Raw genomic sequence first — 16,128 nt, forward strand, 5'->3', positions numbered from 1 at the left:
TATGTCCTGGGGCATTACAACTATATTTACAATGCAAAAGAATGTTTACACCCTGAAGGCCCGGGGATATATGATCTAGCTCAGAGATTCATTAAAATTAAATAACAATGAAACTTACAAAGAAGAAATCAAAATTGCTTTATAGCTTGTTCATAAAATATGCAAATTATATTGTTATATTTGTTCCAAATCAAATGGCAATCATGTTGTACTGAAAGAAGACCAGTCAAAGCTATCCAAACGTTACTGCTTTGTGTTTTGAAGATGATTGGTTTTATTGATGTCTCATTTTCGATCAATATATACCTCATTGGACTATACTGTCTAGGCAGCATCTGTTTGGTTTTACGCCGCTTTTAGCAATATTCCAGCAATATCACGGCGAGGGACACCAGAAATGGGCATTACACATTGTACCCATGTCGGGAATCGAACCCGGGTCTTCGGCGTGACGAGCAAACGCTTAAACCACTAGGCTACCCGACCGCCGCGGTAATGCATCAGTAATGTCAGATCAAGGTTTTATACTCTGTCTGTTGAAACAAACCCTAATTCCTAGCTTAAAGTAGAGCGAAAGTTTGACATGTAATTCTGTCTTCTATTTGTATATCAGCCCGATTATGTTTCTAGATTTGTCAGCACCATACCAGTGCTCGTGGGTTTCACCAAAGTGATAAGCGTCCTAGACCTGCATCACTTCGGGGTTTCCTCCAACATTAAGTTGACACGCCGTGATATAACTGGAATACTATTATAAGCAGCATTAAACACAACTCACTCACTCACTACTTAAACAGGGGCATTTTGATGGTAAATGAAACCTCTGATTGATCATCAAGTTCAAGCATTCCTTAAAAAAAAATGAAATAAAGACATGCAAAGAAGCATACGAAATTCTAATCTGTCATGTGTACTTTGTTTTCCTGGCAAAATGACTAGTAGCATAATGAAGCAAGGTATCACCTGACACTTCCTGCGATTTGATGTATGTTGTGTATCATATCTGTTTTAGGTACTTGTAGATGGCATCAAGGTGTTCACTCACCACGCCCCCAAAAAAAATTTGCCCATCACGAAAATCACAGTTGATGAAGGCGTTCAAATAAAGAGTATCAACATTCAGTGAAAGGCAGAGTATGGAGACGTGCATCAACATCCGAATGAACATGAAAAGATCTTGGATATTTATTATCCCTTTCTCATTTACCCTCCCATCCAACACATTACACTTTAAATAGACACCAGTCCCAGGCTAAACTCGTGCATGTTGCTCTTCAGGAGTATTTGCATTTATAAAATGGACTTTTCGCTTTTCAATAATGTTTAGGTTTTACGTGTCCAAGGCTACAGGTTGTAGAACTCATAGACCCTTCAATATTTCTTCATGCGACTTCGCATGCACATCAAATATCATACATCATATAATTCTGGGTTAGAAGAGGCCACAGCAACCTATGGGACAACTTAATAGAGCTGATGGTCACTTTGTGACATGGTTGGGTATGTTACATCGTACCCTCACCGGGGGCCTGGGGGGCCCAGTCGTCTAAGGCGCCGCGATTCGCTGTGCAGAGTTGCGTCCCTTGGGCACGCCAGAAACCAATAATTGTGGGTTCGAATCGCCCAGATTGAGTTTCTAGATTTGTCAGCACCATACCCGTGCTCTAGGGTTTCACCGAAGTGGTAAACGTCTGAGACCTGCATCACTTCGCGCTTTCCTCCCACATTAAGCTGACACGCCGTGATATAACTGGAATACTGTAAAAAGCGGCGTAATTCGTTTTTTATTCCGTCATGGAAACGTAAATAAAGCATTTATTTACTGGGGTAGAAAAGATCTTCGGCAACCCATGCTTACCGTAAAAGGCGACTATGCTTGTCTTGGATGTAGACCTGTGAAGATCTGGGATAGAATAGTCTTCAGCAACCCATGCTTGCCTTAAAAGGCGACTATGCTTGTCATAGAGCTGGAATATTACTGAGTTCAAGAAACAAACAAACAACAAAGGTGCGATATAGAAAGCATTCTGCCAAATCGTAACGCCACTTGGGGAAGAATTGGGTACTGAGGCTGGAGTTATATCGATTACATGGTCTTCTTCACCTTCAATATAGGAAGTATGAAGACGAAGGAGTAAGTCGATACTGTTTATAACAACTTCAGCTTTAGCAGCTATTGCATTAAGGTAAGCCAGGGCAAAGGCAAACCAGTTGTCACCACTCTTAACGAACCACGATGATACACACAATCGGCAAGGGCCTATGAACCTGTTGGCGTAATTCCTGCCGGAATAGTGCTAAAGGAAGCTTAACACTATACTCATTCATACACGCTCACTACTCCAAAGTATCCATACACATTTACGAGTTATGGTTCAATAAGGCTCCAGACTGCATAGGTTTAACAAATACCACTATGTATGATCAGAAGAAGTGCTGCATTCACAAAACAAACAGGTTGACGTAAGTCCCATGTGTGTAATTTTTTTTATATGTATAAAGCTTGAGAGGTGAACCCTCAGGTACCATTCAACGGTTCAGAGGAAAATATATTCACTTATATTTTGTGATTTTCTAACATGTTATTGGGATTGAGCTACCGTTGGTGGTGTTTTTCTTCACCTTCAATCTGTGAAGATGAGTGAATTTTGTTTTACACCACACCTGACATCATTCCATCAATAAAACCATGGTGGCCTGTAATTACAACTGTAAAGGTCAAGGTAAGCCAACCCAGTCATTATCACTTGTAAAGAACGAGTAGGCAAGATATATATTTTTCTGGAATATTGCTAAACACGCTAACTACTCAAAGGTATCTGTACCCATAGTCATGTACTTGGGATATAAAGGTACATTCTTCATTGGTTAGCGTAATTCCAGTGTCTGTGATCAAATAAGGTTCAATTCTTCTTTGGTTGGCGTAATTCCAGTGGCTGTGATCAAATAAGGTTCAATTCTTCATTTGGTTGGCGTAATTCCAGTGTCTGTGATCAAATAAGGGTCCATTCTTCTTTGGTTGGCGTAATTCCAGTGTCTGTGATCAAATAAGGGTCCATTCTTCTTTGGTTGGCGTAATTCCAGTGTCTGTGATCAAATAAGGTTCCATTCTTCTTTGGTTGGCGTAATTCCAGTGTCTGTGATCAAATAAGGTTCAATTCTTCTTTGGTTGGCGTAATTCCAGTGTATGTGATCAAATAAGGGTCCATTCATTTTGGGTTGCCGTAATTCCAGTGTCTGTGATTAAATTAGGGTCCATTCTTCTTTAGTTGGCGTAATTCCAGTGTCTGTGATCAAATAAGGTTCCAGAATGCATTCGCAAAGATTTATTTAGTAGTTACAAGGGCAGCCTTATAATATCTCTCTTTTACATTTTTTCTCAAATACAGCAGTTGGTTCAAAGTTTCAAGAACTCCGAATATTCAAGTTTTGACTCCCACAAAATGAACCAACGTCCTTAATAATCACTTCATTAGGTCCATGATTGGCTATTACAGTTGCCATACTGTTGTGTTAATTATGTGGTACTGTTATAACTTTCAAGATATGTTCTTGAAAATATTTTTTAAGATTGTTGAGGCGCAGTCAAGAGTATCAATTTTCATAACTTTGAAACGTCTGATTATAGAAAATTTTACTATAATTGTTTTCTTACTTTTGTGAATTTGGAACGCAAAAAGGCATTGCAAACATCAGGAGTTCTTAGGTCCTTAACGTATCATGGTCCTCGGAACCATGAAAATGTATGAACACACAATGCCCTTAAGAAAGTGGTCAAATGTAACAGATGTTATATTATGGATAACACTTTCTCAGTAAAGTACAGTCGTCTGACCCTCATTTTGTGAAAGCCTCGATGGCTGAGTGGGTTAGATCGCTGACATTGTGTGCTGGTGATTAGGTGCCTCACTCTGGCAGTGTTGGTTTGAATCCCGGACGGGACTAAACCCCCAAAAGTACGAGAATCTGTACTTTACTGAGAAAGTGTTATCCTAAATCTGTTACATGGAAATGTATATTGATTTATTCGTAGATAGATAAGAGGGATGCTGACATAACACACACGTGCTGATCAGTACAATTCAAACCCAGACAGTTCCAGTATACAATGCTACAGTGCTATTAAATTCTGACGAGCAAGCTGTCACGCAAGTAAGAAGTTCTACAATGAAACATTTCCAAGTGATGAATTTTGATACTCTTCTGCAATCCTCAAAATATTTAAGAAATACAATTCAGAAACACATCTCGTCATGGAGGTTGTGGAGGCCAAGAGGCTAACTGGAGCCACAAGGCTCTGCAGCATACCTGCCTGACTTAGGGGCGGACCATTTGATTTCTAGAGGGGATGGGGAAAACAAATAACAGTTCGTAGTTTTGTGTAAATAAAAAGCTCAGTCTCCATCTGCTCGTAAAAAAATAAGTCAGCCTCAATAAAAAGTCTCGACCACAATATGGCCATCCTCATCAATACAGAATATTTTGTGAGCAAAGCCATATTTTTTTATTGAGAGACAGTATGCCTCTAACCCTTATTTAATAATAATTATTTCAAATCTTCCATTTCGAGAGGCCATAACAGATGTTGACTCTGGTGGGAAATGACCATTAAGCATCATATACCCTTACTTGGAATCTGACGAGCAAGAGAAATGTTACCAATTGTTTGTTTGTTGGTTGCTAAAAACAGAACAGGATTCTTGTGTGGTCAAAAGACATGAATTAACATTTCAAGTTCCGCCATGAGAATCAAGTTGGGCTAAAATGTACGAATTGTAGTTTTAGATGCATCAGTTGTGATGATGAAGGTTTAGTATTGGTCGGGATATGCAAGGACGGGCGCTGTTGCAAGGGCTTGCTTGAGCTTTTTGAATGCCTGTTGGCAATTGTTGGACCATTCGGTTTCAGAAGGTTGTATAGAAGGGAGGTGATGCCAGAAAGCTTTGCTACAAACTTATGAGTGAGTGAGTGACTTTGGTTCTAGGTTGCTTTTAGCAATATTCCAGCAATATCATGGCGGGTACAAATTTGTGATAATACCAGACCAAATCTAAGAAATGCCACACGTCACGGACATTTTTAGAGGGTGGGATCTCTGTGACTGAATCTATTTTTGAAATATATCGACATGGATGCCATCTTTGCCGAAGATATGCCCAAAGTAGCTGACTTGTTTTGTGGCAAATTTACATTTGCTTGGTTTTAGAGTGAGTCCTGCTTCTTTGATCTTTTGGAATGCTGTCTTGAGGTGACTCAAATGTTCCAAACAGGTTTTCGGGAATATGATGTAATCAACATATATTAGTATGTAACGCTAATTCATTTCTTCATTGCCTCTGAAAGGGTTTGCAGAAATGCCACAGGAGTTTTTTTAGGCCAAAAGTATGGAATACTGTAAGGGACATTATTCTAATTAAAATAAAATATTCTATTGAAATATTGTTTCAGAAGCAGCTACATTTCATTGTGGAACAAGATGTTTCGATTCTGAACTTGAAGGTTCTGGTGTCCATTTGGGACAGTAAACTATATTATGGGCATCGCAATAGTGCTAAGCTATTGTGATACTGTTCCAGTAAGTGTATCTTTGCAGTAGTTAAATTACACTTTCAAATGTACCTTTGTCTTTGAAATGTTAACACCAAAGACGACTGATCCCTATAGGTTCACGGTGTTTTGATGTCGTGAAGATGTTCAGATAGGTAGCTCTGAATATGTTCATATCTAATGTTATGAAAGGAGTATTCGTCGATAAATACATTAATGTCAGTATTGTATTCATGGATATACAATGCATTGACACCATAAGTTTATAGTTAGCTTCCAATTCCAGATTTTTATTCTACCAAACCACAGTCTGGAAACTGCTGAACCTCTGATGTTTCAATGGTGATACCTGATTCAGACAATAATTGAAGCCAGATCGAGGTGTGGATGCACGCACCCACATGATCTTGTCCAGGCACAAGCAGTTTGTGAATATATAGCAAGGAGAAGCAGTGGCTTGGACACTGGAGGTTTATGTGGAATGATGTATTTCTTTGCATTAGTATCTGACAATATCCCATCCATCTGTTTGGTCTTCTTGTTTGCCTTTTTTCTCTGTCTTTTGTTTTCGCGAAATGGTGATCAATGGGCTGGATGATTTCTGCTCTTAAGATTCTGTACCTGAAAATATGACTCGTCAGTTTCATCTGAGTATCTCTGTAAGTACCACACAGTTGACATTTACCCACTGATAAAATAGAAAGAAATCGACCTTCGTGGATTCAGACAGTTTGCACATCGGTTTTTCGATTCATACCTAAATGAACCCCAAAAAATACACAGTCTATCCTCAGTAACAATTGTTCTTTGGAAACATTATTTCCTGCTGCTCCGAAAAACACCGAAGGCTGCATATGACCTGTAGGCAGAGGACTGTCAGTATGTTGAACAGTAAGGGTGTTAAAGTGGAACATTGTTCTTGGTGTCGACAAGTCGTAGTTGTCTTCTTCCTGTCAGTTACCAGTTTACCTGGATCGTATTTGATTATTTACATGCCACCAGAATAGTAATGCATTTTCAATTTTTATGATGACCTTGAACTTCATTGGAGTCAATTGAGAATATTCTCAAAATATGACCCCAACCATGAAGTCCTGCATGACGTTTTTGTCAGATTCCAGTTATGTTGCTCAATACGTTGCGTACAGACACTGGGGGATATCTTCTTGACACTGAGTGAGTGAGTGAGTTTGGTTTAACGCCGCTTTTGACATTATTCCACTTATATCACGGCATGTCAGCTTAATGTGGGAGGAAAGCCCGAAGTCATGCAGGTCTCAGACGTTTACCACAAACCTAGAAAGATAATCGGAGCAAACGGTGATTCGAACCCATAGTCATAGGTTTCTGGCGTGCCTAAGGGACGCAACTCTGCACAGCGAATCGCGGCGCCTTAAACGACTGGGCCACCCATATACCCCCCCTTCTAAACACTGAGTGACCTTGACGTACAAAACATGTGCACTGTCAACTGGGCCTCGATACTGAGTGAGTGACATTTTTACAGTTATATCACGGCGTGTCATCTTAATGTGGGAGGAAAGCCCGAAGTCATGCAGGTCTCAGACGTTTACCACGTGAAACCCACGAGCATGGGTATGGTGCCAACAGACCTAGAAACATAATCAGAGCAACCCACAATCATAGGTTTCTGGCGTGCCTAAGGGACGCAACTCTGCACAACGAATCGCGGCGCCTTAGGCGACTGGGCCACCCATACCTCCCTTCTAAACACTGAGTGACCTTGACGTGCAAAACATGTGTACTGTCAACTGGGCCTCGACAGATATTTTCAAAATCTTTTCACGTTTATAATCAAATGATTTGAAATGATTTGAGGTAAGACAGCATAAATCTTGATAATCGACAAGATTTAAACACTCTCGCCTCGACAACTGACTTAGGTGGTGTTACCTTTCATGCATAGATGACTGGCAATGGTTCTTGAATTAAACTGTTAACAAGTCATTTCACGAGTGACAATTGACACAACCATGACAAATGACAAGTACTCTGTAAGTCTGTACTAAATGATTGTAAAATGCTTTACTTCTTCTTGAATTAATAAGAAATTTGCTCATATTCATGTGATCTATAGTGACATGGCGCTGAAGCGATTAAGACACCACCGAAACGATCATCCACCGATATGACAGGACACTCTCACATTTTCGCGAACACATCGTATCATCGCCATTTCATAGTGATTCATAAATGCATGCTAATGATATACATGCAGTTGGAATCGTACGATGGCTGTGTAGGATTATGGAAAGGGTTCTGTCACTTGTGTTTTGCGTTGAGCAGAGACTCATTATTGAAATGGAAATGATTTGTATGTCCTGGGGCATTACAACTATATTTACAATGAAAAAGAATGTTTACACCCTGAAGGCCCGGGGATATATGATCTAGCTCAGAAATTCATTAAGATTAAATAACAATGAAACTTACAAAGAAGAAATCAAAATTGCTTTATAGCTTGTTCATAAAATATGCAAATTATATTGTTATATTTGTTCCAAATCAAATGGCAATCATGTTGTACTGAAAGAAGACCAGTCAAAGCTATTCAAACGTTACTGCTTTGTGTTTTGAAGACGATTGGTTTTATTGATGTCTTATTTTCGATCAATATATACCTCATTGGACTATACTGTCTAGCCAGCATCTTTTTGGTTTTACGCCGCTTTTAGCAATATTCCAGCAATATCACGGCGGGGGACACCAGAAATGGGCATCACACATTGTACCCAGGTCGGGAATCGAACCCGGGTCTTCGGCGTGACGAGCGAACGCTTTAACCACTAGGCTACCCGGCCGCCCCGGTAATGCATCAATAATGTCAGATCAAGGTTTTATAATCTGTCTGTTGAAACAAACCCTAATTCCTAGCTTAAAGTAGAGCGAAAGTTTGACATGTAATTCTGACTTCTATTTGTATATCAGCCCGATTATGTTTCTAGATTTGTCAGCACCATACCAGTGCTCGTGGGTTTCACCAAAGTGATAAGCGTCCTAGACCTGCATCACTTCGGGGTTTCCTCCAACATTAAGTTGACACGCCGCGATATAACTGGAATACTGTTAAAAGCGGTGTTAAACCCAACTCACTCGCTCACTACTTAAACAGGGGCATTTTGATGGTAAATGAAACCTCTGATTGATCATCAAGTTCAAGCATTCCTTAAAATTAAATGAAATAAAGACATGCAAAGAAGCATACGAAATTCTAATCTGTCATGTGTACTTTGTTTTCCTGGCAAAATGACTAGTAGCATAGTGAAGCAAGGTATCACCTGACACTTCCTGCGATTTGATGTATGTTGTGTATCATATCTGTTTTAGGTACTTGTAGATGGCATCAAGGTGTTCACTCACCACGCCCCAAAGAAATATTTGCCCATCACGAAAATCACAGTTGATGAAGGCGTTCAAATAAAGAGTATCAACATTCAGTGAAAGGCAGAGTATGGAGACGTGCATCAACATCCGAATGAACATGAAAAGATCTTGGATATGTATTATCCCTTTCTTATTTACCCTTCCATCCAACACATTACACTTTAAACAGACACCAGACACAGGCTTAACTCGTGCATGTTGCTATTCAGGAGTAGTTTTATTTATATAAAATTTGTTTCCATGGCAAAAACAGTGGGCTTTTCACTTTTATAATAATGTTTAGGTTTTACGTGTCAACAGCTACAGGTTGTAGAACTCATAGACCCTTCAATATTTCTTCATGCGACTTTGCATGCACATCAAATATCATACATCATATAATTCTGGGTTAGAAGAGGCCACAGCAACCTATGGGACAACTAAATAGAGCTGATGGTCACTTTGGTTGGGTATGTTAAATCGTACCCTCAGCGGGGGCACGGGTGGCCCAGTCGTCTAAGGCGCCGTGATTCGCTGTGCAGAGTTGCGTCCCTTGGACCACAAACCTATGATTGTGGGTTCGAATCGCCCCGATTGAGTTTCTAGATTTGTCAGCACCATACCCATGCTCGTGGGTTTCACCGAAGTGGTAAACGTCTGAGACCTGCATCACTTCGGGCTTTCCTCCCACATTAAGCTGACACGCCGTGATATAACTGGAATACTGTAAAAAGCGGCGTAATTCGTTTTTATTCCGTCATGGAAACGTAAATAAAGCATTTATTTACTGGGGTAGAAAAGATCTTCGGCAACCCATGCTTACCGTAAAAGGCGACTATGCTTGTCTTGGATGTAGACCTGTGAAGATCTGGGATAGAATAGTCTTCAGCAACCCATGCTTGCCTTAAAAGGCGACTATGCTTGTCATAGAGCTGGAATATTACTGAGTTCAAGAAACAAACAAACAACAAAGGTGCGATATAGAAAGCATTCTGCCAAATCGTAACGCCACTTGGGGAAGAATTGGGGACTGAGGCTGGAGTTATATCGATTACATGGTCTTCTTCACTTTCAATATAGGAAGTATGAAGATGAAGGAGTAAGTCGATACTGTTTATAACAACTTCAGCTTTAGCAGCTATTGCATTAAGGTAAGCCAGGGCAAAGGCAAACCAGTTGTCACCACTCTTAACGAACCACGATGATACACACAATCGGCAAGGGCCTATGAACCTGTTGGCGTAATTCCTGCCGGAATAGTGCTAAAGGAAGCATAACACTATACTCATTCATACACGCTCACTACTCCAAAGTATCCATACACATTTACGAGTTATGGTTCAATAAGGCTCCAGACTGCATAGGTTTAACAAATACCACTATGTATGATTAGAAGAAGTGCTGCATTCACAAAACAAACAGGTTGTCGTAAGTCCACTGTGTGTAATATTTTTATCTGTATAAAGTTTGAGAGGTGAATGCTATAACCTGTGTATCTATATAGTTATAGAGTGGATAAAACGACAATTATTACAAGAGGTGAAGAGACTAACCCTAAGGTACCATTCAATGGTTCAGAGGAAAATATATTCACTTTTATTTTGTAATTATTTTTTATTTTGTAATGCTATTGGGATTGTGCTACCGTTGGTGGTGTTTTTCTTCACCTACAATGTGTGAAGATGAGTGAATTTTGTTTTACACCACACTTGACATTATTCCATCAATAAAACCATGGTGGCCAGTAATTACAACTGTAAAGGTCAAGGTAAGCCAACCCAGTCATTATCACTTGTAAAGAATGAGTAGGCAAGATATATATTTTTCTGGAATATTGCTAAACACGCTAACTACTCAAAAGTATCTGTACCCATGGTCATGTACTTGGGATATAAAGGTACATTCTTCATTGGTTAGCGTAATTCCAGTGTCTTGTGATCAAATAAGGTTCAATTCTTCATTTGGTTGGCGTAATTCCAGTGTCTGTGATTAAATAAGGTTCAATTCTTCTTTGGTTGGCGTAATTCCAGTGGCTGTGATCAAATAAGATTCCATTCTTCTTTGGTTGGCGTAATTCCAGTGGCTGTGATCAAATAAGGTTCGATTCTTCTTTGGTTGGCGTAATTCCAGTGTATGTGATCAAATAAGGGTCCATTCATTTTTGGTTGCCGTAATTCCAGTGTCTGTGATTAAATAAGGGTCCATTCTTCTTTGGTTGGTGTAATTCCAGTGTCTGTGATCAAATAAGGTTCCAGAATGCATTCGCAAAGATTTATTTAGTAGTTACAAGGGCAGCCTTATAATATCTCTCTTTTACATTTTTTCTCAAATACAGCAGTTGGTTCAAAGTTTCAAGAACTCCGAATATTCAAGTTTTGACTCCCACAAAATGAACCAACGTCCTTAATAATCACTTTATTAGGTCCATGATTGGCTATTAAAGTTGCCATACTGTTGTGTTAATTATGTGGTACTGTTATAACTTTCAAGATATGTTCTTGAAAATATTTTTTAAGATTGTTGGGGCGCAGTCAAGAGTATCAATTTTCATAACTTTGAAACGTCTGATTATAAAATTTTGTACTATAATTGTTTTCTTACTTTTGAGAATTTGGAACGCAGAAACGCATTGCAAACATCAGGTATTTTCAGGTCCTTAACGTGTCATAGTCCTCGGGACCATGAAAATGTATGAACACACAATGCCCTTAAGGAAGTGGTCAAATGTAACAGATGTTATATTTTGGATAACACTTTCTCAGTAAAGTACAGTCGTCTAACTTCCATTTTGTGAAAGACTCGATGGCTGATTGGGTTAGATCGCTGACATTGAGTGCTGGTGATTAGGTGCCTCACTCTGGCAGTGTTGGTTTGAATCCCGGACGGGACTAAACCCCCAAAAGTACGAGAATCTGTACTTTACTGAGAAAGTGTTATCCTAAATCTGTTACATGGAAATGTATATTGATTTATTCGTAGATAGATAAGCGGGATGCTGACATAACACACACGTGCTGATCAGTACAATTCAAACCAAGAGAGTTCCAGCATACAGTGCTACAGTGCTATTAAATTCTGACGAGAAGGCTGTCACGCAAGTAAGATGTTCTACAATGAAACATTTCCAAGTGATGAATTTTGATACTCTTCTGCAATCCTCAAAATATTTAAGAAATACATTTCAGAAACACATCTCGTCATGGAGGTTGTGGAGGCCAAGAGGCTAACTGGAGCCACAAGGCTCTGCAGCATACCTGCCTGACCATTTGATTTCTAGAGGGGGTGGGGAAAACAAATTACAGTTCGTAGATTTGTGTAAATAAAAAGCTCAGTCTGCAGCTGCTCGTAAAAAAATAACTCAGCCTAAATAAAAAGTCTCGACCACAATATGGCCATCCTCATCAATACGGAATATCTTGTGAGCAAAGCAATATTTTTTTACTGAGAGACAGTATGCCTCTAGCCCTTTTTTTTAATAATCATTTCAAATCTTCCATTTCAAGAGGCCATAACAGATGTTGACTCTGATGGGAAATGACCATTAAGCATCATATACCCTTACTTGGAAACTGACGAGCAAGAGAAATGTTACCAATTGTTTGTTTGTTTGTTGCTAAAAACAGAACCGGACGATTCTTGTGTGGTCAAAAGACGTGAATTAACAGCATCATTTCAAGTTATGCCATGAGAATCAAGTTGGCCTAATATGTACCCTATTATAGTTTGAGATACGTCAGTTGTGATGATGAAGGGTTACATGTGTGAAGCCTATTTCCGGTGTTCCCCACCATGATATTGCTGGAATATTGCTAAAAGCGGAGTAAAACCATATTCACTCACTGAGGATGAGCCGACCAACACAATTCCTATCATGACATCCAGTAAACAGTTTCCGTTTGGTTGGAAAGAGAAAGAGAAAGAACGGATAATATACAAATGTTCGGCTCTTACGATGTGTGGCAGTTCATGAGTTCAAATAGCAATAGTCAATACAAGTGTACAAATAACTAGTCTTCATTATCCGCAGAAACATTACCATTTGGCGTAAAGGGCAAAATGGACGTGAAAACCATATGAATAAACCACTGAACATGAAGCCTCATGTTGGACCAAATTCCTTGTCAAAATAGAGTTGCAATGTATAAAAGTCCCGTGATATGTCTGGTTACTACATTTTACCACCACCAAAGAAATTCGCTGTGCAGAGTTGCGTCCCTTGGCCACACCAGAAACCTATGATTGTGGATTGAATCCTGGTTCGCCCCAATTATGTTTCTAGATTTGTCCGCACCATACCCTTAGGTGGTGGGTTTCACCGAAGTGGTAAAAGTCCGAGACCTGCATCACTTGGAGCTTTCCTTCCACATTAAGCTGACACACCGTGATATAACTGGAATACTGTTAAAAGCGGCGTTAAACCCAACTCACTCACCCACTGAACTATGGGACATGGCACATATCACTGGTTCGCTTTGTCCAGACTGAATTATGTACACACCATCATCACATACTGTGCAAAAGAAGTTAGGGATAGTGAATATTTTTGGGATAGTGAAGTCAATTTTATGAAAATATCCCCAGATTTATGATCCCTAACTTTTTTTGCCCAGTATAGAGAGAATATTGAGTGTGTCCTCAAACAACAAACTCAAGTTTTTTCTGCCTTAAATCTGGTTCAATTAAAATACATGGACACAAATTCATTAAAATAATTTATTTGTTTTTACAGAGATGAATGATAGATATATATACATATACACACAGTGACACTGCTTTTTAGGACTTCACACTTCTTACAGCTCTATATATTATGTAGGTGCATTGCTTAATGTTCCACATACAAATCAAATTTCTTAGAAGTTAACAGATGACGAAGTAGACACAATGTATGGAGGGATTTGCTTGACAACTATTAGTATCTATGCCAGTCTATCGCTTTAATAGTATGAAGTTGTTATATATATCGTATTCAACGTAATAAGCGCCCAGGGCGCTCTCAAAATAAGAAATAGGGGGCTCTTATTAGAATATTATTTTGGTGACAAAAACAGAGTTGAAAGATAAATTTTGTGATTGATGCTGACAGCCAGAAATGTTTATATACGCGAGATACATTTTTCCAGAATTTAATTGCCCATAATTAAGGGTGCATATAACACCCGAGTGCGTACTATACGCGAATAAATAAGTGTTGTGTACATTGATCAATCAGAAGGGGTGCTAATTGGTATTGTTAAATAGCCAATATGTTAGCAAATATCGTTGTGGGCAATTAGAGCAGGCCGCTTATTACGTCGAATACGGTAAATTGCGTCTACTTCAACAAACAATCATATTGTTCATCCCAACAATTTCACTGGTAACAGGTTGGTGGGTCAAAACAAAATTAAACAATAAAAAGTCTCATTTCAAATATTTATGTAATAATTATATACATTTTCAACAGGTATTAATTAAAGTATATAAATAATTTATTCATATTATTAGCAACAGTAAACAAGTTAATTCTTTCGATGTTTTTCTTATTTATGGTCGCCCCAACTGCTTTTCATTTTATTTGTTCACATTTGGGGAGTCGGCTGATTCTTAACCAAGTGTTAAAAAGTCGGACATTGACAGTGTTCCTCTCTACACCATGCCCCAAGTCACAGCAAGCTGTTATATACTTCCGCCAATACAGGACAGTCTCAATCACACACTTCACATCCCTTAGGGAAGAGAGATAAGGGGTGTCATGAAAAATTGAAACAGGGAAAGAGGGGTGTTACCAAAATATATGAGGGCGGTCGGGTAGCCGCGTGGTTAAAGCGTTCGCTCGTCACGCCAAAGATCCAGGTTCAATTCTCGACCTGGGTACAATGTGTGAAGCCCATTTCTGGTGTCCTCCGCCATGGTATTGCTGGAATATTGCTAAAAGCGGCGTAAAACCATACTCACTCACCCAACCACCCACCCTCCCACTCACTCACTTACTCACTCACTCACTCAAACTTATCAAAACTCTCGGGGGGGGGGGGGGACAGCAATATTTAGTCAAATAAAAAATTCCTAAATTTAAACATTGTCTAGGGACTGGTCATTCATGGGAATGAAAAACTGTCACATAAGATAGGTGGGGTGAGGTGAAATTGGGTTTAACATCGCGTCCAAGATGATTGCTCTTATATAGCGACGTGCATGCAAGTGTGTGTATGTGTGTGTATGGCTGCCTGTACAAGTCCAGACAAATGTCTATTTTAGAGTGCTAGCTCACTGAGATACCACCGCAGTTTAAACATAAATACTCCACTCTGACACAGTATACTGACTCCGAGCCCACCAGTCCTTAGCCTCTTAATGCTGAGCGCTAGGCATGGTAACCACCAGTACCATCTTCTTATGTCTTTCAGGTGATGACGCGGCTGGGGATCGAAACACGGACCTTCCTCTCTCCGGGCAAATGCTCTGCCTCTGGACCACGGAGGCAGTCACAAAAACTAGGGGAGGGGAGGAGGGCAAAATATGACCCTGACCAATCCCCCTGACCAGCCCCACTGACCACTCGGGTCAGTTACAAGGAGCATATATTTAGACAAGTAAAGGGGTTTGATGCGCGACAAATTATCTAATAAGACAAAAGAGCATGCAGTTTCAAATCAGTTGTCAGAATTCTGAGGATGAGTAAATATCTGGAAAGATGGCATCTTCATTTGGAGAGAAAGGAGGATTTAGCACAACTTTGACCAGTATTAAAGTAGTATCACACTGGTCAGCGTGATATTGAAGAAAAGCCAAAGTAATGGAAATCGTTACCATTTTTGTGAAACCAACAAGCAGGAATGGTCTGAAGGAAAACAAGTAGATCCTTGCACATGAAAGGGAAGCAACTCTTGAGTAAATTGCGGCTTTTAACGAGCGAAAACAAGGATCATACATCAGTAGATCCTCACACAAGCTCCTTCCCAGCGCGCGACACCTTCGTTACACTCTCGGTAACATCAGTGTGGGCGCGGCCATTACAAGAATCTTGAAATTTGCCCTCTAACCCCGTACGTAGTAACGTTGATACTTTTGTTTATGTCTTTGGGAATGCCATCATATTTCATTTTGAAAAGTTTTACGACTGACCATGTTTTCCAGATGAATTTACTTTGTTGTTTGTATAATCAGATTACTTTGAGATTGCAGACTAACGGAAAATCAACCAACTTCTCCCTT

This window comes from Haliotis rufescens, unplaced genomic scaffold (assembly GCF_023055435.1).
Source record: "Haliotis rufescens isolate VD_foot unplaced genomic scaffold, xgHalRufe1.0.p SCAF_14, whole genome shotgun sequence".
In the NCBI taxonomy this organism is placed as follows: Eukaryota; Metazoa; Mollusca; class Gastropoda; order Lepetellida; family Haliotidae; genus Haliotis; species Haliotis rufescens.